Source organism: Macrotis lagotis, chromosome 1, assembly GCF_037893015.1.
Source record: "Macrotis lagotis isolate mMagLag1 chromosome 1, bilby.v1.9.chrom.fasta, whole genome shotgun sequence".
Taxonomy (NCBI): Eukaryota; Metazoa; Chordata; class Mammalia; order Peramelemorphia; family Peramelidae; genus Macrotis; species Macrotis lagotis.
Window position 1 is genome coordinate 328,921,675 of NC_133658.1, and position 22,263 is coordinate 328,943,937.

Consider the following 22,263-nt stretch of genomic DNA (forward strand, 5'->3'; position numbering starts at 1 on the left):
GGTAGATCATAAAGCATTCAATACCCACCGACCACCACGGGCCTTCCTCCAAAAAAGGTTTCTTCAGGAAAAGGATAAATAAATTCACAGTATCAAAAAATTTCAGAGACGAAAGGCTTGGAGCCCCTATAGCTCACTTCCTCCCTCATCCGACAAAGGGAAACCCATGGGAGTGAAGAGGTTGGCCAAGGGTCTGCGTGGAATGGGAGGGTCCCGTCACAGAGGAGCGGGAGGCGAGGGCTCTAGGCCAAGGGCCTCCTTTCACTGCAGGTGGAGGGAGAGCGCGTTGCCCTCCGTCAAGGTCACACCGAAGAATGGGGCGGGAACTTGAACTCGAGACCTCAGCCTCCAAACTGACGGCTCTTTTGAAGGCGCCCGGCTCGCCGTCTCTAAAAGGCCGCCCCTCTCCGGCTCGTCACTGTTTGCCTTTGCCTGGAAACCGCCTCAACGGGCGCCGCGGGGCGCGAGCCCTGCGGAGAGCGGGCCGGCCGCGGCCCCCGCCTCCTCCGGCCGGCGTCAGAGGCTCCGCGCCCGAGCACGCCGCTCGCCCGCTCCGGGCCCCCGGCTCCCACAATGGCGCAGCGGGGCTCAGGTGTATCCCTGGGAACGCGGGGAGCGAGCAAAGGGGAGGGGCGAGGCGGGCGGGGAGGGAGCTCCGGCGGCTCCGGGCCGGGCAGGTGCGGCGGGCCGCGGCGGCGGTTCCCACGCCTGCGCAGTGGCGCGCCCCAGGTGCGTAGTGGGCGCCGGCCTCCGCGGGCGCTGGCTCGGGCTCTCAGGTGCGGCACCAGAGGCGGGAGGGGGACGGGGAGAGAGGGAAAGGGAGGGGGCCGCGAGGCGAGAGCGGGGGGCGGGCTTCCGTTTGTCAGCGGCGGCCGGGCCGGCCCCTTCCCCGGGCCCGCCAATCAGGGGACTCGGGGAGGTCACGTGCTCGCCGCCGAAGCCCCGCTCTCCGCCAGAGCAGCCGCGGCAGCAGCAGCAGCAGAAGGAGCCGGAGCCGCCGCCGCTAGACCGAGGAGCCGGAGCTGAGGAGGCGGCGGCGGCGGCGGCGGTGGCGCGGGGAGCCCGGAGGGAGCCCGGGCTTGGGCCCCGGCTGCGGGAGCTGGGCGCCGGCTCGGGTAGGCGTCGCGGGGCGGCCGGGCGGCGGTTGGAGGCGGTTGGCCGCGGCCGTTGTGGCGGTTGGGAGCCGGCCGAGCGCCGCTCCGCATTGTTTATTGTGTGTGTCCTCGGCGGCGGCGGCCGCGGGGAGCCCGGGGGAGCCCGGGGGGAGCCGGGGACCGGGAGAGGGAGCCGAGCGCCTCCCCCACCCCGCCCGGGCCGGGCCCCCGCGGGGAGGATGGGCGGGCTTTGTAGCCGCCGCCGCCGCGTCCCGGGAACGACAAGGGCAGGACGGTGCATTCACCTTTGGAGGGGGAGGGGAGGGGAGGGGAGGGAGGCGCCGGCCCCGGGGGGGGGGGGGGGAGACCCCGAGCTCCGCCGGGCCAGATCCGGGAAGGGGAGGCGCCGGCGGCCGAGGATGGGGGCGCCTGTGTGCGGGAGAAGAGGGAGGGATGGAGAGGGTGGGGAGAGGGCGAGGGGAGGGTCGAGCCTGGGGGGTGGGAGATGAGGCCTGAGCCTAGCTGAGAGGGAGAGGGTTCGGAGACGGGGGGGGGGGGAGAAAGTGGGGGCCCGAGGATGGGGCCGGAGGCTGGAGGCCGCCGACGTGCTGCGAGTGTGGGGGTGGTCAAGGAGAGAGGCTGGGGGTGGACGGAGCGGATGCCCGAGGCGGGATCGGCCTCGGGAATTGGGGGGGGGCCCCAGCGGCTTGTAGTGGGGAGGTGCCCGCCAGACCCACTGGGAGGGCAAATGATTGGGATATTTATTCCGAGGAGGAGGGCTGAGGTGGGTGGGGTGGAGAGGAGGGTCTTAAGGATCCCTGGGGAAGGCATGGAGACTGTAGCTCACCTGGAAGGTAGGGCAGAGGTGTATCTGTATGTCCGTACCGGGGCGGGGGGCGGGATAGAAGGTATATCTGTGTGTCCGGGGGGGGGGGTAATAGGTATATCTTTGTAATAGAAGATATATCTATGTGTCCGTGGAGGGGAGGTAATAGAAGGTATATTTGTGTGTCCGGAGGGGGCGGTAATAGAAGGTATAGCTGTGTGTGTGTGTGTGTGGGGGTAATAGGTATATCTGTGTAATAGAAGATATATCTATGTGTCCGTGGAGGGGAGGTAATAGAAGGTATATTTGTGGGTCCGGAGGGGGCGGTAATAGAAGGTATAGCTGTGTGTCCTTGGGGGGGGGGGTAATAGAAGGTATAGCTGTGTGTCCTTGGGGGGGGTAATAGAAGGTAGTATTCACTAATGGGTAAGCAATGGGAGTGATGCAAGATTCTTGAGTTTAGGTTAGAAATAAAAGATGAATGGAAGGGCAGGATTGTTGGAGTTGGAAGAAGACACCCAAAAGGGCCTAAGTTAGGGGACTGAGGTAAAAAAATTTGAGAAAAAGTAGAAAGGATGGTGTTAGGGTTCTGGAAAGTAGATCAAGTTGATAGATTTGAGGTTAGGGTAGAGATAGATGGAGATTCCAGGATAATGAAAAGTTGAAGGACATATCTCCCAAGATGCAAAAGCTTTGTTTCCTTGGACAATGGAAATTAGCTGGACAGGGTTCTAGAACCATTAGAATGAATGGGGGGGGGGAGGTGGTAAATGATAAGCAGCTTCTGGAAGTCTCAATTAGAAGATTTGGGTTTAAGTTCTGATACTAGCCATGGGAACAACATTGAGCTTTAGGAACCTCTTGTCCTTACTAGTAAAATTCTGAAAAATAGTTCTTCCACCATCTCACACAGCTGTCAAATTGTTTTTAGAATCATGAGTTTAAAGTAGAAACTAAGTTAAAAACTGCAAGGTTAGAAGAAGCATGGAAGGGGGAGGGTTGGACGGGCTTTGAGATTGTGGGGTGACCCTCTACACTATTAATATACTTAGGGTCACAAGTCATGAAGTTAACATTTGCCAGGGAAATTAACTAGAAGATACATAAATGTTCAAACTTCCCAGGTAAGGTGTAGCAGGGAGGCAACAGAAAACAGGAAGATATTGTCTCCTAGTGAGGGATCATACACTTAGAAATAATTTTAAACTTAATTTAACTTAAATTTTTAAAAAATGGATCATTTTAAACTGGAAAGCTAGGTCTGGGCCTCAAAGTTAAAGGGACACTTAAATTTCCTAAGAGTCACAGAATATTAATGAGCATTTGTAGAGAATTTAGAGGTTATCTGTTCCAATCCCTTCATGGAAATGACTTGCTCAGGGTCTCTTAAGTAATCAGTAACAAAATTGAGTTTGCATCCCAAGTCTTCTAATTCTATAATCAGTACTTTTACATTCCATCATGGTGTCTTTCTAATTTAGGATGTAAAGAACTCCTGACTGTGTGTATGAACTGTGACTGCCTGAAAACTGTTTTGCTTTTGGACACAAAAGTCCAGTAAAGCATTTGTTTTGTTAAAAAGTTTCAATTTTTTTAAATTGCAAAAAAAATGCAGTTATTTATTTTGTTTTCAAGTATCTGTTATGGCTCTGGGCTTTGAAAGGTAACTAGAGGCTTTTCAGTGGAGATCCTGAAAATTGTGATATTCTAGTTCATTGTTTAGGTAGAAGATAGAAATTTTGTACTAGTGACCTAGTCACTAGGGTGGAGTACTTGGTCTGTTCTAGTTTTGTAGACCTGATCTCTGAGGCCTCATGGGGAGTAAATAGATCTGCAGAATTTATTTTGCCTTTTGAGCCTTGGTGGGTCTATTCTCTGGCATCCTGCTGGGCCGGCCTGACTTCTTCCTGGGCAGCTAGCTTTAGAGCTGTTGAAGAGAGCAGGTTCTGTAGCTGGTGTAGGCATTGTTCCACTACCTGCCAAACACATGAAGAAATAACTGTTAGAGGTTTGAGAGCAGACATTTCAATGCCTTTCCCCTTCTGTGTTCTGAGACTAGTGTTACATTCTTTGGGATTTGGAAGGATCAAAGAAATTTGCTTTGTTGACTGCCTCAGTAAAGCTTAGGAGGTTCCCTAATAGGCCAGTGAAAGGTGGAGGAAATTCCTTATTTTTCAGTGCCACTAAATTTAGTCTATTTAGACATTTTAAGGTCTAATTTAATTGTATTCATCAGAAATTGATATTACATCTTTGACTTCAGAGAATATGCGGTTTTAAAACAAAAATCTAACTTGTGAGCTTTCTTTACAATTGTTTCAACTTTTGACAATTTAGAAAATGTCTATGAACATTTTTATGAAGTCTCCTTTAAATTTTAACTAAAAAAGAGGAAGGTTAAATAGAGGCTAAACTTAAAATGATTTGAATTTGTAAATATGTGCATTTTGAATTATTTTTGTCAGAATATTTAGCTATATATACATATACATATACATAAGTGGCTTGCCCAAGGTCACACAACTAGGTAATTATTAAGTGTGTGAGACCGGATTTGAACCCAGGTACTCCACTACGCCACCTAGCTGCCCCTCCAGCTTAATATATTTTTAAAAATTCAGGTCATGTAGCAGTAAACTGAGAGAATGCATATAAATTCCATGTTCTTTTTTTGAAAGGGGAAAGAATTTTTGAGAATGTGATTTGTTATAAATTTCAGCTATACATACTGTGACACCTACTGGAAGCTTTGTGGAGGTATGATAAGCCTATAGAATACAGTTTTTGGCAGTTATATTTGACCTTAATTCTTCAGCATTGATATAAGCAGTTTTGGACTAGAAGCATGGGGCTTACCTTTGAAAATTCCTATCAGCGTTGTGAAGCCATCTGAGTGATCTAGGGCAGAAAGGACAGAAACAGATTGTTAAAGTTGGAAAGAAAATGATCTTAGAGCATAGAATGTTAGTACTGTGAGAGGGAGGTTAGAAATTGTCTATTAGTTCACCACTTTTGTTTTAACACATAAGAAACTGAGATCTAGTTCTTTCTTTGTAGACACTAGTGTTATACTTCGTTATACTTCATAACCTTAGGAAATGCTATGGTTCAGGAGAGTCATTTTTAGATTCTTCAAAATATTCCTCATTTATGAGCCTCTGAATGTATACTATCTCCTGAATACTTCAGACTTGGGATTCTACATAACTGGGTTCCAATTTCTGTTTTCCCGGTGACTTGCTGGATGAGATACTTAATCCCTTTATCCTTCTTTTTCCTACTGAAACCTGATCCATCTCTATCTCAAGGGAATTGAGATGGTTTATATTAAGGGAGTTTTGAGTCCTACTGATCATAAATTTTATTTCTGCCCTTTTTCATCCTCCCACCCTTTTCTGAAAAATTAAAAAATAGTTAATGCTTTCTATACTGTATCATTTGGATGATCAGTGTGCAAGGGGAACATTAGATGAAGGAGAAATTATGTTTCCTTTATAGTTACTTTGCAAAATGTGTCTATTTCCTTTGCTTTATAGAATATATAGCTGTTTCATTTATGCAATACACTATTGCTGAGTGCTAGGCTGGTCTGGATTCTTCAGTCATAACTGCTTATGGGGGACATGTATCAGCTGTCTTTTGCTTAAGGTTGTTTTCACGGAAACATGTCAGTTTGGGCTGAAAACCCTGGGTAATAAAGACAGATAATGACCCTTGCAATAAGTTTTGCACGTATTTAATCAAAGTTGGGTTTTCTTTGTCCTTTTGAATAACTTGAAAAGAGAAATGATGCCTGTCCCTTTAAAGCAAATACATTTGATTTGAATGCTTTTTCATTTATTTTTATTTTTATTTTAGTTAATTTCTATATGCAGAATCAGAGTGAGCTGGAAAGGACAATCTTAAAATATAGAATATTATGCTTGAAGGAAATTTAGAATTCATTCAGTCTAGTCCTACCTTTCTCTTACAAGAAAGGGACCCAGGCACAGAGAGGCAAAACAATTTTCTCCAAGGTCACTTGGAAAGTTCCAAGAGGAGAGAACTCAAGTTTCTCCAGTCCATGGCTTATCTTTCTTATAACATACTGGTGTCTATGGAGATGCTGCTGCATGATTTCTAGTCCTAGTAACAATTAAGAACTCTTTCTAAGGGGATGAGTTTAAATTGTGTGTACTTATGTGACTGTGGTTGTGGTTTATTTATCTTAGTTTTGAAAAATCTCCAAATGCTGGTCATGATTGACATGGCAAAATGTAAATAGTATATTGCTTTATTAGTCTTTAATTTATTTCACCAGAGGGTTGTGACATTGGGCTTCATTCATTCATGGCAAAATGTAAATAGTAAATTGCTTTATTAGTCATTAATTTTTTTCACCAGAGGGTTGTGACATTGAGCTTCATTTGTAATTTCTCTTTCTGCTGACTGAGAGGATTCACTAGCTTGTGGAACAATTGAGGTGCCTTTTGCATTTTACCTCTTTTTTGTTTTAGTGGTTTTTTAAAAAATTAGTGATTGTTTTTTCAGAATCTCTTCAGCTGTAGAAAAAGCTATCCCCGAACAGGTAATTATAAAACTTCATAGTATAATCCAATTTTAGGAAAACTATTTATTGAGCTGTTACTTAAATTTAAAGAATGAAATAATGAGTCCAGATTAAATATGATATATGATCAAATATTGGTGTGAAATTGGAGATCTATGTCTTTCATGTAGGTGAAGGACTTCTGTTTAAATAATGAGCTGACTAGGTGAATTTTTCTCATCTATCTAATTTGGAAATTTTTTGCTTTCTTAGTTAAAAGAATCATTCAGGGTCATACAATCATTGAATATTGAACTTGGAAAGGAGCTGAGAACTTAGAATGTTAGAAGTGGAAGAGAATTTTAAAATTGTCTTATCCATCCTCCTCATTTTAGAGAGTGGAAGATAGCTCATGCCCATAGAGATGAAATGCTCTCAAGGTCACACAGCAAGTAAGTGTAGTTGATGTTCTTGTCTAGTGTTCTTTCTACTGTATGATGGTGTTCTAAATAGTCAGGGGACCCAGGTGTTTGGTTTCCTGGTTATATTTAATATGCATAATAAATACAGCTTTATCGGAAATACTGTTTTCATTAGTTTCTTCATCTTCAGTAGAATTCAAATGGGTACAATTGTTTGTCTCACTAATAAAATCACAGCCCTTTTGAATAGTGTGACTTCATGGCTCATTTACATTTGAAAAGTGAGAATTCTGCAGCAGGTTGTGTAATAAATCCCCTGGCATTTCTAGGTCACTGCTAAGGTGTAGCTCTTTACTGCTCTGCACCTGCAGTTTTTTTGCTCATCTGCAGTATATTCCAGGTGCCAGAGCTTTTCATAATCTCCCATTGGTCGGCTCAGCTTTTGTTCATTGAAATGAATTTAACCATTTCAGTGCAAGTAACCACTGTCTTAAAAGTCAATGAAGGGGGTGCGGTTAGGTGGCACAGTGGATAAAGCACTGGCCCTGGAGTCAGGAGTACCTGGGTTCAAATCTGGTCTCAGACACTTAATAATTACCTAGCTGTGTGGTCTAGGGCAAGCCACTTAACCTCATTTGCCTTGCAAAAATCTAAAAAAAAAGTCAATGAAGGGAAGGGAGGTTGGAAGGACATTTTGTAACTTAGAAGTATGCATGGGCATATGGATGAATGTTAAAAAAAACTTTCATAACATATATTTGGAAAAGCAGAACACTTAAATAAAAAAGTCGGTGGGAAAGGAAAGATACATATAATTTTGGAAGTTTAGCTGCTCTATTTTTTGTCTTTGTTATAAATTCTAGAATCATGGAAAGTCACAGTTATAATAGACTTTAGAACACAGATTAGAATGTTTGAACATTGAAGCTAAAGGAACTGGATTAAGGTTCATCTAATCCAAGACTTTTTAAACCTTTTTTGTGTCATAGACCTCTGTCAATCTGGTTAAATCTTTGGACACTTTCTTTTTTTTAATGCATAAAATAAAATACACTTGTGAAAAAAATCAATTTACATATATCACAGTGTTATGAAACAACTTCCTGGACTCCAAGACTAACAAATACCTTATCTAGTCTGATCCTTTTTCTTTAAAAGATGGGGAAGCTAAGGTTTAGAGACTTGAAGTGACCTGCCCAAGGTCACATAACCTAATTAATAGCAGTCAGAACTGGAATAAATATCTTCTACCTCCTTTCTAACTCTAAATTCATAAATCATAATAAATGCATTTTTTCTCATAGAACAGGTATTTAAATGGAATATTTTGAAAATGATTAATAATTCTGTAATTTTCATTTCTCTCTTCTTCTATCAACTTGCATATAATAGGCAGTCAGTAAATTATTTACTCTTGTAAAGTGTAGGAGTATTGCTCATTTATATTGGTCTTTGATGTCAGTGCAAAGACCACCACTTGCATTGGTAATATTATTTTATTTTGGATTCCAATCAACCTTGAATTACTATTCTTGGATACATTAAAAGGGAATGAATAGAACACCGAGTTCAAATCTGCCCTCAGACACTTAATAATTACTTAGCTATGTGACCTTGGGCAAGTCACTTAACCCCATTGCCTCAAATAAATAAAAAATTAAAAAAAAGGGGGAATGAGAGGAGGCACTTTGTAAAAGGGAAAATATAGGTGCTGCTTCTGCTTTTTTATTTAGTCACAAATGGATCTGAAACTCACTAAATATGCATAGTATTCTCTTTTCTTACTGGTTATATGACAAACTATATTAAAATTCAATAAGATTATAAGATATATGGAAGAAGCACAGCATTTAGAAATTAGAAATGCCTCTGTTCAAGTTGTGAGTCTTCCACTCATTTATTATATGACATATGCAAGTCATTTCCTGTCTCTTGGTCTTACTATTTTGTGTTGTGATAACTCTTATTTTTGTGCTAGACATTGTCCTTTTATGCTTACTATCTATATGACTTTGAAAGTCATTTAACTTTGAGTCTTAGTTTAGTTATCTATAAAATAGGGATAACTTACTACTTCATAGGATACCTGGGAGGAAAGTATATGTCTTAAAAAGCTATATAGAAATGTGAGTTACTATTATGCACAGTTCTGATCTTGTCATTTTTTGACAACAGAACCATTCAATGACTTTCTATTGTTTTTTGTGGTAAAGTCCAAACTCCTTAAAATGGTATACAAGGCCCTCATTTTGTCTGTTGCACTCAATATCTTTCAGTTTTATCTCCTGTAACCTTGTTCCACTTGCCAAACACTAGATGACTTCCAATTCCTTCTTCTAGGCTGTCAGGCTTTAATTTTGCTTACAGTTCATTGTGCTTCTCATGACTATTGAAATTGTCCCTTTTTTAAGATCTAGCTGAAGCATCCTCTTGTTTTTTCCCAAGAAATCTTTGATTTCTTATCTTTCACGATCTTCCCCCAAGAGGTTGCTTTCTTTTAACCTTCTTAGTACTTTGTGTTGTAGACACATCTGTATTATTTTCTGCACTATAGGTTTTTTGAACTTCATGAAGGCAAGGATTCTGTATTATCTTTTTATCTCCTCCAGGACTTAGCACAAGGTTTGATATAAATGGTGGCTGAATAAACAAAAGAGCTGTGTTAGATTCCATGACAGCAACAACCATATAGGTTTTTCTTTTTTATTCTGTAGCACTGTGCATGGTATTCTGCATCAGATAATCCCTTAATAAATTTTTGTGAGAGCAGCCTAATGGCATAAGTGGTTAGAGTACCTGAGTTCAAATTTGACCTCGGATATTTACTGTGTGAATCTGAGCAAGTCACTTTGCTCTGCCTCCACCCAAATTTTTTTTGTGTGAAATAAATATGATGATGACGTCTGAATTCCATTGCTAGTTTTATCTTTTTGATGTTCTTTAATCCATAAGTTAATTACATAGCTGTTCCATATTGTTTATAACATCCATATGAGATAAATGTTATATTCTTAGACTTTTTTAATTGTGGAGAAACTGAAGTATGAGGTACTCCTGTTGACAGCTTAGTATTGTGCCAAGTTGTTGATTCTTCAAAGGAAAAAAAATACCTGATTTGTCTTTAGAGGCTCTTTTAAGTACCAGCTCTTCTATTCAGTTAACTATGACTTCAGACATTACAGTTAATCATTTAAAAATATTAAACACTTGCTTTGTGTAGATTACTTTCCTTCAATTTTTCAGAAGGTGGGAGGGTGTTGATTGTCTGGGTTATGGGAGTGGTATTTGAGGGAATTACTGTTGGTTAACTTCAAAGTTATTTAGCAATTTACTAAACTATTGTATGTGAGGCACTATTCTGGGTATTGGGAATGCAAAGGCAAAAATTAAATAGCTCCTGCTTCTGATGACCTTACTTATCAGATTAGACACGTACAAATATAAGTATGTTCAAGCTATATACAAAATAAATATGAGATAATTTTTAGGGGCAACACATTAGAAACTTGAGGAATCAGGAAAACCATGTAAGAGGTGATGTTTGAGGTGAGCTTTGAAGGAATTTAGAGATTCCAAGAGGTAAAAAAGCAAGAGAGTATACTGCAGACATAGGGGACTATAAAGAGATTGTGGTCACATACATGATCAGATTGTTTTGGGAGATATACTATTGTGTGAAAGGAACAGTAAGTAAATCAAATTAGTTGGACCATAATAACATAGAATGCTGCAGGAAGAGGAGTAACTAATACTGGAAAAGTTGGAGCCAGGTTGTGAAAGGCAATTTTAAATGTCAAACAAAGAAATTTGTATTACCTCCTGAGGCAGGAGGGAGATATTAGTGTATATTGAGAAAAGGAGTAATTATAGTGAAATTTATATTTTGGGGATATCATTTTGGCAGCTTTGTGGAGGAGGGATTGGAAAAGGGGAGATACTAGAAACTGGGAATCCAAATAGGAGGCTATTGAAAGAGTGGATGAAGGTGATGTAAGCTGAGAGAAGGGGATAGGTGAGACATTGTGAAGATAGACAAGATTTAGCACCTAGATATAGGGGGATGAGGAGAGTAAAATGTTGACTATGATGGAATTGTGAACTCAGGTGACTAAAAAGGTGATAGTACTCATAATAGAAATAGATAAGTTTGGGGATGGGGGAAGATGAATTCTGTTTTTAGATGTTTTAAGTTTGAGATAATTTCGGAACATATACTTGAAAATGTTCAGTAGATAGTTGGTGATGTAGGGTTGGAGCTCAAGGGAGAGATTAGGGATGCATATAAAGATCTAATATTGGTCTGTATAGAGATGTTTATTGAACCCCGGAGCATTGATGAGATCACTAAGAAAGAATACGAAGCAAAATTTCTTAACCCTGGGTCTATGAATTTTAGTTTTTTTTTTTTAATTTTTGGAGGCAATTAGGGTTAAATGACTTGTCCAGGGTCAAATTTGAATTGAGGTCCTCTTGACTCCCAAGTTCTGGTTCACTTATCCACTGTACCACTTAACTGCTCCAGGTCTGTGAACTTAAAAAAAAAAGTTCTCCCTCGCTTTTCCCCATCTTGCACCCTTTGAGAATCCAAGGAAAACAGAACACACACACACACACACACACACACACACACAAACACACAGGTTTTAGGTTTTTGCAAGGCAATGGGGTTAAGTGGCTTGCCCAAGGCCACCCAGTTAGGTAATTATTAAGTGTCTTGAGGTCTGATTTGAACTCAGGTCCTCTTTACTTATCAAGCCGGTGCTGGATCTACTGTGCCACCTAGCCACCTTTCTATACATTTTGTTAAGCAGATCAGATTCCACATTGCCTTCCCTTACACTGCCACCCCCAACACCCACACACCCACAAGTGCACGTGCACGTGTGCGCACACACATTCTCATTTTCTCTCTCTCTCTCTCTCTCTCTCTCTCTCTCTCTCTCTCTCTCTCTCTCTCTCTCTCATATAAGAATTATCCCTAGTTCTGAATAGAGAAGCCCAGAATAGAGTCTTGGGTATACTCAGAGTGAGGGGCTGCAGTGTCCTGAGAAGGGAGAATTAAGAGAACAATATCATGAAACTCTAGAGAGAAAAGAATATACCAGAGGAGAAGGGTATCTTGGAGCATGGAGTAGTCAAACTGTCAAATGCTGTGAAGAGGTAAGAAGGAAGGATTAATATTGAGAAAAGTCAGTGGGATTTAGATGTTAAAAAGATCCTTGGTAAATTTGGAAAGACTTTCATCTAAGTGATAAGGTTTAAAGGTAGATTGCATGGAGTTTGGAAGTGAGCAACAAGAGAAATAAGTGGAAGCAAAGAGAGTAGATAGTTTTTCCTAGGAATTTGGCTTTGAAAAGGGAGATAAATGATAAAATTTGAGGAGATAAAAGGGTCAAGTAAAATTTTTCCCATATGAGGGATTCCTAGGTGGAGTGTAGACAATAGGAAATAAATTGATATTTATAGAGAAATTGAAAATTAAGGAGAATGATTATAGTTAGGGGATATTTGGGTTGGGATCAAGGGTACAATTTATCAGTGAAGGAATCTCTTCTTTGATAAAATACAGTACTCAAGATGGTAGAGCAGTTGTGATCAGTGTTTAGGACCCAGATGAAATTATACATCATACCCTTGAAATGATTGAAAATGTTTCCTAATGTACAAAGTGTGGTTAAAATCTTTGTACTACTTGCTTTACATTTTTTTTTGTGAAGAAAGTGCTTTGAAAACCATTACATGCTGTAGAAATGTGAATCATCATCATTATTATAAACAAGTTTGAAAAATGAGCCCAAGGATAGGTCAGACAGATTAGTGGTCTTTTAAACTTTTCCAGAAGTTCAGTTATCTCAAGGAGACCAGAGAGAGTAGCTGGTTCACCTGCAAACATGTGTAAAAACCCTTCTTTGCAGTCTGGGCTACATTGACTTTCTAGTTTATCCCATGTGTACCTAGTTTAGTTATCTCTTTGATCAGCTTAACAAAATATTAAGTCCTTTGTGCAAATGATAGTGCTAAGCACTGGGAGAAATATAAAGTTTTTATATAAGGCATATATAGTTCTTTTATTGTGTTGACTAACGTTTTAATAATGTTTTAATGTTATCTCATTTGATGTTTATAGTTGTTTTGTTGATATTATAAGTATTATCCACATTTTGTAGATAGGAAAGCTAGGAAGTTCAGTGATTGTCAATGCTTTTGCAAATAATGTGTCTACCCAGTTTGCTTCCTAGTGTGCCTTGTTGCCTAGACCTTACAGTTCTGGGGATGGGAGTGAGAGTGAGGGGTGAAGAAGCAGTGTGATATAGTGAATACAGAGCTAAGGTGAGAATCATAAAAACCTGGAATCCTGGACAAGTCACATAAATCTTTCAGTACTTCAGGCAATTCTCTAAGATTGTAATTGCAGAACTATACTTTGCATAGGTAGCTTTTATCACCAGGAATTCAGATTTTTATCCATGTGCAAAAAGTGTATCATGTAAGTACAAAACAAATCTGTGAGTCATTTTTCACTTTAGAGGTCACTGAAGGCTTTATAGAGCAGGCCTGTATGAAAGGAGCTTCAAAAGATTAGTAGTGAATTCAGTAGGTTAAAAAAAAGGAGAGAAAGCTTGGGCATAGAGAGAGTATGTTATTGTTTGTCCTTCATTCTGGAAGAGGACCATGACATCTAGGATAAGATGTCATGGTGTTCAAGTGAATTGGTTTTAAGTGAAGGAGATCTGTGCAAACCAGCTTCACTTTCTGCTCTGGGTCCAGTAGTCAGATATGGATTAAAATAAATGGAGATGACCCTGGATGCAGTTGGAGACCTTGGCCTTTTTAAGGAAGGTCTTAGTTTGACTGAGGCAATGCCCATTCAGTGATTAAGACTAGGAAACAAAGAAACAAAACAAGAATGGCCTCTTTTACCTAGTCAAACTATCAGTCTGGGAGGGTAATACTTTCAGGGTTTCTGCCTAATGGAAACAATTGCAATTTACATTAGCTCTGAGGCAGTCTGGGCCCAAACAATGTCCAAATGGGACTTGGTCTGGGACCTGTTTTTGACCAATAAAGCCAGAGTGATTTTAGGGCCTGTAAATCCCAGGTTTCAGTGATCAAAATTTACATTCCTTTGAACAAAGCACCAACAGGTAAGGCTATGATATACCCTTATGTGAATAGAAGGAAGGGAAAGGAAAGAAGAGAAAGACTAAGTAAGACCTAGGCGAGCTCTGTTGCCCAGCTGACCAACTCCTGCTACTCACATCTGTTGTTGTCCTTAGTTCTTAAAGAGGTATAGTGTGAGGTTACCAATAAAACACTTGACAAAAAGACATCCAGAATAATTTGTGCAAAAAGAAAGGGGGCAGAGCCAGTGCCAGTGCTGGTGTAGTCATTCAAGTCTATAGCCTCCCATTTGAACCAGAGACCACATGTATACTGCAGTATTTTTTTTAGGAGGCAGTATGACAGGAGAACTCCTCTGAGAAAGCCTCAGAGAGATCAGAAGGCTCCAGGGTGGAGTGGATACAACAGGAATCAGTGCAGGTGTGGCAACATTCAGAATGGCATAGCTCAGATATCCAGTGATTCTTAAATGCCTAAAATTCAATTCTGAGATGGTATTGGTTCATGAAGATTCAGTGCTTCTATCCTGAAAGATAGGAGAAAGTGGGGCCTAACACTTAGGAGGAAGAGGTTAATAGGAATCTAAGTGACCAGGTTGAGACTGAGCTGGACCAACCATTCAACCCCAGAACATAGCAAGGGGTGGGGCTTGGGCCTGGCACAATGACCCTCAACAGGAATTAATGCTGGAGAAATGAATAAACTGAAGAAGATACCAACCAGTAAAGTTAATACACATCTATAAATGGTAACTATAGAGAAGGTTACTCTCTTGTGATTTGTGAGCATGAACTAAAAGGGGAAAAAGTGTATTTTCTACAAGGACTACAAGAATACATAGAAGAAACAAAGTTAGAGAGTAAAACAAACAAGCTCTGGAGGAGATCAATGAAAGTAGAATATATAGAAGAGTATAACCCAAGTAACAGAATTCTTGAAAAACTAGACTTGACCTAACTAATGAAAAGAATTTTAAAAGTCTAAAAAAATAATAGTGGAAAAGATGTGGTAACAAAAATATTTAATCTAGAAAACAGATCAGGAAGAATGTTTTAAGAATTGTTGGACTCAACTGAAAACCTGAAATCATAAAAAAAATTTTGGATACTAGATTTTAAGAAATCATAATAAAACTGCCCACATCTGTTAGAACTAGAGGGCATAGTGAAGATAGAATCTACTATTGCAGAGGTGTTAAAAAATGGCCACCGGCCTATGACCCATCACTTGAGTGTGGTATGAACTAGATTATAATATAATTGGAAAATATTTAGTATAATAAATTTTTTTAAAAGCATCAATAATACTCTAGTTTTTTAAAAAATCCACTAATATAGGATGAATCTTCAGGGATCCTTATTTATGGATTAGTGGTACCCATTTCTACTTGAGTTTGATATCATTGACCTAATAGAAAGAACCTGAAACAAAAAAACAGATCTGAGGAATGTTATAATTAAAATCTCAAGTTGCCATATCATAGGAAAAATACTGCAAGAATCCAGAAAAATAGGACCACTTCAAGAACCAAAGAACCATAATCTATAGTTATATAAGACCTCTAAACTTCTAAAGAAAGTGAGAAGAAATCTTGGAATACATTATTTCAAGAGGCAAAAGCAAAAAAGTTTTCCAAATGAAAATAAACTTATTTTGCAGTATAACTCTCCTCCTTATCCCTCTCTTTCCTTAATTCCCCCCTCCTATCCTTTTTCCTCCCATTCCATTCTCTTTTATCTCCTCTTTCTTTCTCCCTCTCTTTCCTTTCCTCCCTCCCGTTTCTTCTCTTTCTCTATTAAGCATGGACTGTTCTCCTTTCCCCCCCTTCCTTGCCCTTACAAATATTAATAGTCAAGCAAAACATTCCTGCATTGGCCATGGTGGAGGGGTCAAGATTTCCCCCAAACCCCTTCCCTACCCTCTCACTCCACCCAATTTATCTTATTCTGCTCTCTGAGACTCCTTGACCACTCTCAGGATATCCTCATAGGTATAATATTGTATAAATTGTTCTCTTGGTTCTATTTACATCAGTTCTTAAAAATTTTTCCATGTTTTCTCTGAGTATTCCATCATATTTATATACTATAACTACTTTAGCCATTTACTAAATGATTCTCACCTTGCCAACGCCACCCAGCTTCCAATTCTTTGCCATGGCAGAGGAGAATGCTATATTTTTTGTATATCCTTAGTTTGTTTTGCTTAAGACTAATTCTTCTCTAATCTATCTTCCTCTTACATGCTCTTTTCCCTATTCTTTGTTTGATGAAATATATTTCTGTATCCAACTCTTTTATGTCTGTGTGTATATATTCTTTTCTCCTTTGATCAGATGAAAGTGTTTCAACTGTCGCTTCTTCTTCTTGTTTGTAAAGACTTAACTCTTGCATACCCTGATTATGTGAGATAATTTTCTCTAACCTTTTTATTCTTTTGGAGTATATTCCTTTCTCTTTCCTTAGTATATTCCTTTTCCTTTCCCTTTTCATTTTTTTTTTAACATCTTCAGTACACAACAGAACTACTTGTAGGCCCTCTTTTGAATTAGATTTCCTTTATGACTCCTGATGAATTGTTAAGGTTGGGGGGGGGGGGAATGAGACACCTATATAATTTTTCTGTATTAAAATTTAAATAGATTATTTTTGTTTAGTCTCCTATGATCACTTTACCTAGTCATGTTTTTCATGATTCCTTTGTTTACATTTCAAAGTTTCTATAAAGCTCAGGTCTTTTCATTTTTAACGCTTCATTTTATTAAACGTTCATTTTTCTCTGTAAAGGATTATACTTGTTTTTACTGAATAAATTATTCTTGATATAAGCCTATTTATCCTTTGTATTCCGGAATATTGTATTCCAAAATCTGTTTGTGAATGATAAGTTTGGAAAAGGTGATTGTCAGCATTTATTGGTAATTTAATTATTTCTTTAGGGCTACTTTCTGTATTTTTCTATGACTTGAAAACTGGTTGATGGGCCACAATGTTTCTGGTGGTTTTCATTTTGGTATTTCTTTTAACAGATGACTAGCAATCCTTTGTATTTCTACTTACTTGGTTTTAATTTTAAAGACCTGGGAAGTTTTCTCTTATGACTTAAAAAAAAAAACTTGCTCCTTTTAGTCAAGGCTTTTTGGTAGTCTCAGTGATTCTTCAATTTCTTTTTTTTCCCCAGTCTTTTGACTTCATTTTAATATTTCTTGTTGTCTCATGAGTTATCAGCTTCTAGTTGATCCATTCTAATTTTCATGGAGTTTATTTTATTTATATTTCTTATGCTGAACTGTCATTTAACTCTTTCCAATTCTTTGTTTTACCTTAACTCCCATTTCTTTATTTTTTTACTCTAGCACTCTTGTTTCATTTATAAAACCAATTTACCCATTTATTAAACAAAAACCAAAAACCTCTTGCTATATATATACATACATACATACATACATATAAATCTTATTGGAATTCAATTCACATTTGTGCCTATACTATATTTTTCTTTGAGGCTTTGCATGAAGGTATTTTGGAGTTAGTCTCTTCTTCTGAGTTTGTAATTTGAGCATCTATCACTTTTAATATTGGTATTCTTTTTTTCTGTTTACTCATTCTTCCCAATTTAACCCCTGATTTCAGAATAAATGTTAGGGCCAGCCTTTGCCTATATAGGGAATGTATGTTGCTACTTTCTTGAGATATTGAGTGATCTGATGCAAGGCCAAACCCTATTGCTACCCTGTGATTTGAACTCTGCAAGTTTCTGCTGTGGATTTGGGTGGGAGCAATTACTGTGGCTTTTTCAGATTTGGAGTTCTAGTAGGACTTAACCATCTTTAAAACTCTGCTGGTTCAGAATGACAGAACAAAAGTCTTAGAAGCTGGAACTGAGACTTAGTTCTTCTCCTGGCATCAGAGTCACACAGTTGTTTGCTTTTGAGCATACTCCTTGTTTGAAACATAGTGTAAGTCCTGAGATTGCTCTTCACCTGGTTTCCTTCTCAATCTACCCCGTGTCTCAGATCTGGAAACTGGGTACTGAGTGACAGAGCCATTAGTTGTCATCTGTTCCTGCACTCTGTACACACTTAGGCCCCTCTAATTTGAATCTGGGACCTCTTATTTCCTTGGTGCAAAGCCTTCCTGTATTGTAATGCTGCCTGCCTGCCAGTGCTCCTGGCCAGATTGCATCTCCAGTGTTTTCAGACCTCTCTCTCCCAATGCCAACTTAAAGCTGGAGAAGTGATTGTGATTTTTATTGACTTCCTTGAGAGTTGTAGGGGATGAGATTCTGCTGTACTTTGCCATCTTGTTTTTTTTTTTTTTGAAATAGATTTCTTTGAAGCATTTCTGATGAAAAGACCAGAGCTGAATTGAAATTTTGAAACATTAATTGGAGAGTATGAGAAACCTTGGAAGATAAATTTAATTGAACAATTAGAAGGACTTGTGTAAATTGTAGTAATGTTAGCAGTTATTTATTGAGCACTTACCATGTACCAGGCAGCATATTAAACTGTGGGGCTGCAAATATAAACAATAAAATAGTCCTAGCCTCTAATATATATATATATATATGTATATATATATGTATATATATATATACATATATATATGTATACACACACACACACACATATACACTTTTTTTTTTTAGGTTTTTGCAAGGCAATGGGGTTAAGTGGCTTTCCCAAGGCCACATGGCTAGGTAATTATTAACTGTCTGAGGTTGGATTTGAACCCAGGTACATCTGATTCCAAGGCTGATGCTTTATCCACTGCGCCACCTAGCCGCCCCCCCGCCTTGAAACTTTTAAATCTCACTGCAAGAGTTATATCCCAAAGAGATTTTTAAAAAAGAGAGGAGAATCGACATATACAAAATAGGAGCTCTTTTTGTCATGTCAAAGAATTGAAAATTGAGAGAAGATCCTTCAATTGTGGAATTGTTAAACAAGTTGTGGTATATGAATATAAAAGAATACTATTATGCTTTAAGAAATGATGAACTATATTGTGTGGGATAAAAATCCACTAAAAAGGGTAATTACCTAGCCATGTGGCCTTGGGCAAGCCACTTAACCCCATTGCCTTGAAAAAAAATCTAAAAAAAAGCCTAAAAGTTTCAAGGGATAATAACAATTTGATTGCCCTTTGGACTTAGTCCCAAATTGCTCTCCAGAATGGTTGGATTATGTTACAACTCTACCAGCAATGAATTGGTGTCCTAATTTTCCCCACATACTCTCCCAACTTTTAAAATTTTCCTTATCTGTTATATTGACCAATCACTGGCTCTCATGGATTGGTCAGCACTTCATCATGTTTGGACCCTGTTTGATTCAGAATGTAAATAGCAGTTGTTTTCTGTTTTGACCAGAAATCCTAAGGGTCTTTCTCACTCAGATTGATTTTTTTCTTTTTCTTTTCTTTTTTTTTTTGTTTAGGTAAAAGAGGCCATCTTTCTGAATTACTGTGGGCCTTGCCTTAGTCAAACCGAGACCTTATCTTAAAAAGGCCACTACTTCCAGACCCATCTTCAGTCCTCATGATCCATATCTGACCACTGGATCCAGATGGTTCCAAAAGAGAAGTGAGATTGGTGACTTTCCCTTGCTTAAATCTACTTTACTTGTGTATCATGATATCACATTCATGATGTCATGGTCCTCTTCCAGAACTAAGGACAAACAGGACAACATTAGTGATTTATAGCATTTATTCATAAGGCTATAGATAACTTTACTTTCTTCATCTGAAAACTGCCTCTTCATGTCGTTTGACCATTTATCAATTGGGGAATGATTTATATTCTTATAAATTTGACTCCTTTCTCTGTAGGTTTGAAAAATGAGACCTTTTTCATGCTATAAAAAATTGCTTTCCTTTTAATCCTGGTCTCATTGATTTTGTTTGTGCAAAATCTTTTTAATGTAATCAAAATTAACCATTTTGCATTTCATAATATTCTCTATCTCATGTTGTGTTATAAATTCTTCCCTTCTCTATAGATCTGACTAGTAAACTATTCCTTGTTCATCTTTCTTATGGTTTCACCCTTTATGTCTAAGTCATCTATTCTTTTTTAACCATATCTGGTATGGTGTGAGATAAGTTGTTATGGCTAGTTTTGCCATACTACCCTAGCAGTTGTTGTCAAATAGTAATTTCTTAATCCCAGAAGTCTTTGGGTTTATCAGACAATAGATTACTATAGACATTTATTAGTGTTTCTTTTTAGCTAACCTTTTCCACTGATCCACCACTTTATTTCTTTTTTTTTTAATTTTAGAAAGGTTTTATTTTCAGTTTTACAATTTTTGAACTAATCTTGCTTCCCTCCCCCCACCCTCCACAGAAGGCAGTTTGTTAGTCTTTACATCATTCCCATAGTATGCATTGATCTAAGTTGAATGTGATGAGAGAGAAATCAAATCCTTAAGGAGGAAACATACAGTGTGAGATACAGCAGAATTGCATAATAGGACAATTTTTAAAAAAATTAAATTAAAGCTACATAGGAAGTCTTTGGTCTTTGTTCAAACTCCACAGTTCTTTCTGAGGATACAGATGGCAACCACTTTATTTCTTAGCTAGTACCAAACAGTTTGATGACTGTCTCTTATAATATAGTTTTACATATCTGGTATGACTAGACCATCTTCCTTTGCATTTTTTTCATTAAATTCCCTTGATATTTGACCTTTTGTACCTTCAGAAGAATTTTATTCCTATTCTAATAGGGTCTATACAATATAAATTGTCTCAAAACTTGTGTATTTAACCAATTCTTGAGGTCTTTTCCTAAAGGTTGATTGGCTTATCAAGGATGATGATGTATTTTAGTTTTATTTTAACATTAATTTCACTTATGAATACAGAATAGTCCCTCTTCTCTCCCTAACCAGAGAGCTTTTTCTTAACACAGAATAGTAAAATGTGAATGGATAGGGGTGGGTAGGTGGCACAGTGGATAGAGCACTGGCCCCGGAGTCAAGAGTACCTGAGTTCAAATTTGGCCTCAGACACTTAATAATTACCTAGCTGTGTGGTCTTGGGCAGGCCACTTAACCCCATTGCCTTGCAAAAAAAAAAGCAAACCTAAAAAATTGTGAGTGAATGAATGAATGAAAGGTAGTTTGGCTAAATTAACCAATGTATCTCCTGAATCTTTATAGCACTATATAGTGCTCTATACCATCAGTACCCCACCTCTAGAAAGAAATAAAGGAAGTTTTTATGTCTTCTTTTGATTCGTGTTTTATCTTTGTAATTTTATAGAGTTCAATTTTCATTATTCTTTTCATTATACATTATTATTGGGTATATTGTTTTTATGGCTCTTGATTTTCTTTGTCCCAGTTTATATAAATCTTTCCATAATTTTCTGAATTCTTATTCGTTGTTTCTCTTTTTTTTTTAGGTTTTTTTTTTATTTTTGTAAGGCAAAGGGGGTTAAGTGGCCTGCCCAAGGCCACACAGCTAGGTAATTATTAAGTGTCTGAGACTGGATTTGAACCCAGGTACTCCTGACTCCAAGGCCAGTGCTTTATCCACTACCCACCTAGCCGCCCCCCCCCCCTTTTTTTGTTTTGTTTTTTAGGTTTTTGCAAGGCAGATGGGGTTAAGTGGCCTGCCCAAGGCCACACAGCTAGGTAATTATTAAGTGTCTGAGGCCGGATTTGAACCCAGGTACTACTGACTCCAAGGCCTGTGCTTTATCCACTATGCCACCTAGTTGCCCCTATTGTTTCTTACAGTATAGTATTATTCCTTTACATTCATGTAACATAGCTTCTTTAGTTAGCCATTCTCAAGTTGATCTACTTTTTTTAGTTCTTTTGTTACTACAACTAGAAGTGTTAGAAGAAAAAGTTTTATATTTATATCTCAGACCTTCTTAGAGCATGTGCTCAACAGGGAGATAACTGGATCAAGGACTATGTAGGTTTTATTGTCTCATAATTACAAATTGATCTCCAGAATGATTGAACCAATTCATACTCCATTAACAATTTATTAATGTTCTTGTCTTTCTACTACTTCTATTGAGGGATTCCTGTTTAGGTATAGATTAGATTATAGATGATCTCTGCAATCTCCAGTAGTAAATTTTTGTGATTCTAAAGATCATTTATTTTAACTCCTTCATGTTACATACGTGTCAGAGTTTTTAGTGACCTGTCTAGTATCACACAAGTAGTAACCAGTAATAAGTTTTTTAAAACATATGATCATAGATTTGACAAATATGGGCATGGTCTTTCTGTCTTTGATC

The 22,263-nt window shown here is 38.8% G+C and overlaps 1 protein-coding gene across 9 annotated transcripts in view; it reads left to right on the forward strand.

The window, feature by feature from the left end:
- The first annotated feature begins 877 nt into the window (after positions 1-877).
- The window catches only part of STRBP (spermatid perinuclear RNA binding protein), a 143,371-nt gene continuing 121,985 nt past the window's right edge, over positions 878-22,263 (forward strand). For 4 of the 9 annotated variants that reach the window (XM_074211621.1, XM_074211630.1, XM_074211628.1 and 1 more), the window contains exons 1-2: positions 879-1,115; positions 19,433-19,578. The gene's annotated coding sequence lies outside the window, so the exon portion shown is untranslated. Of the gene's footprint in view, positions 1,116-19,432; positions 19,588-22,263 lie in introns of all 9 variants that reach the window. The other 5 variants (XM_074211622.1, XM_074211625.1, XM_074211623.1 and 2 more) reach the window with 3 other exon arrangements.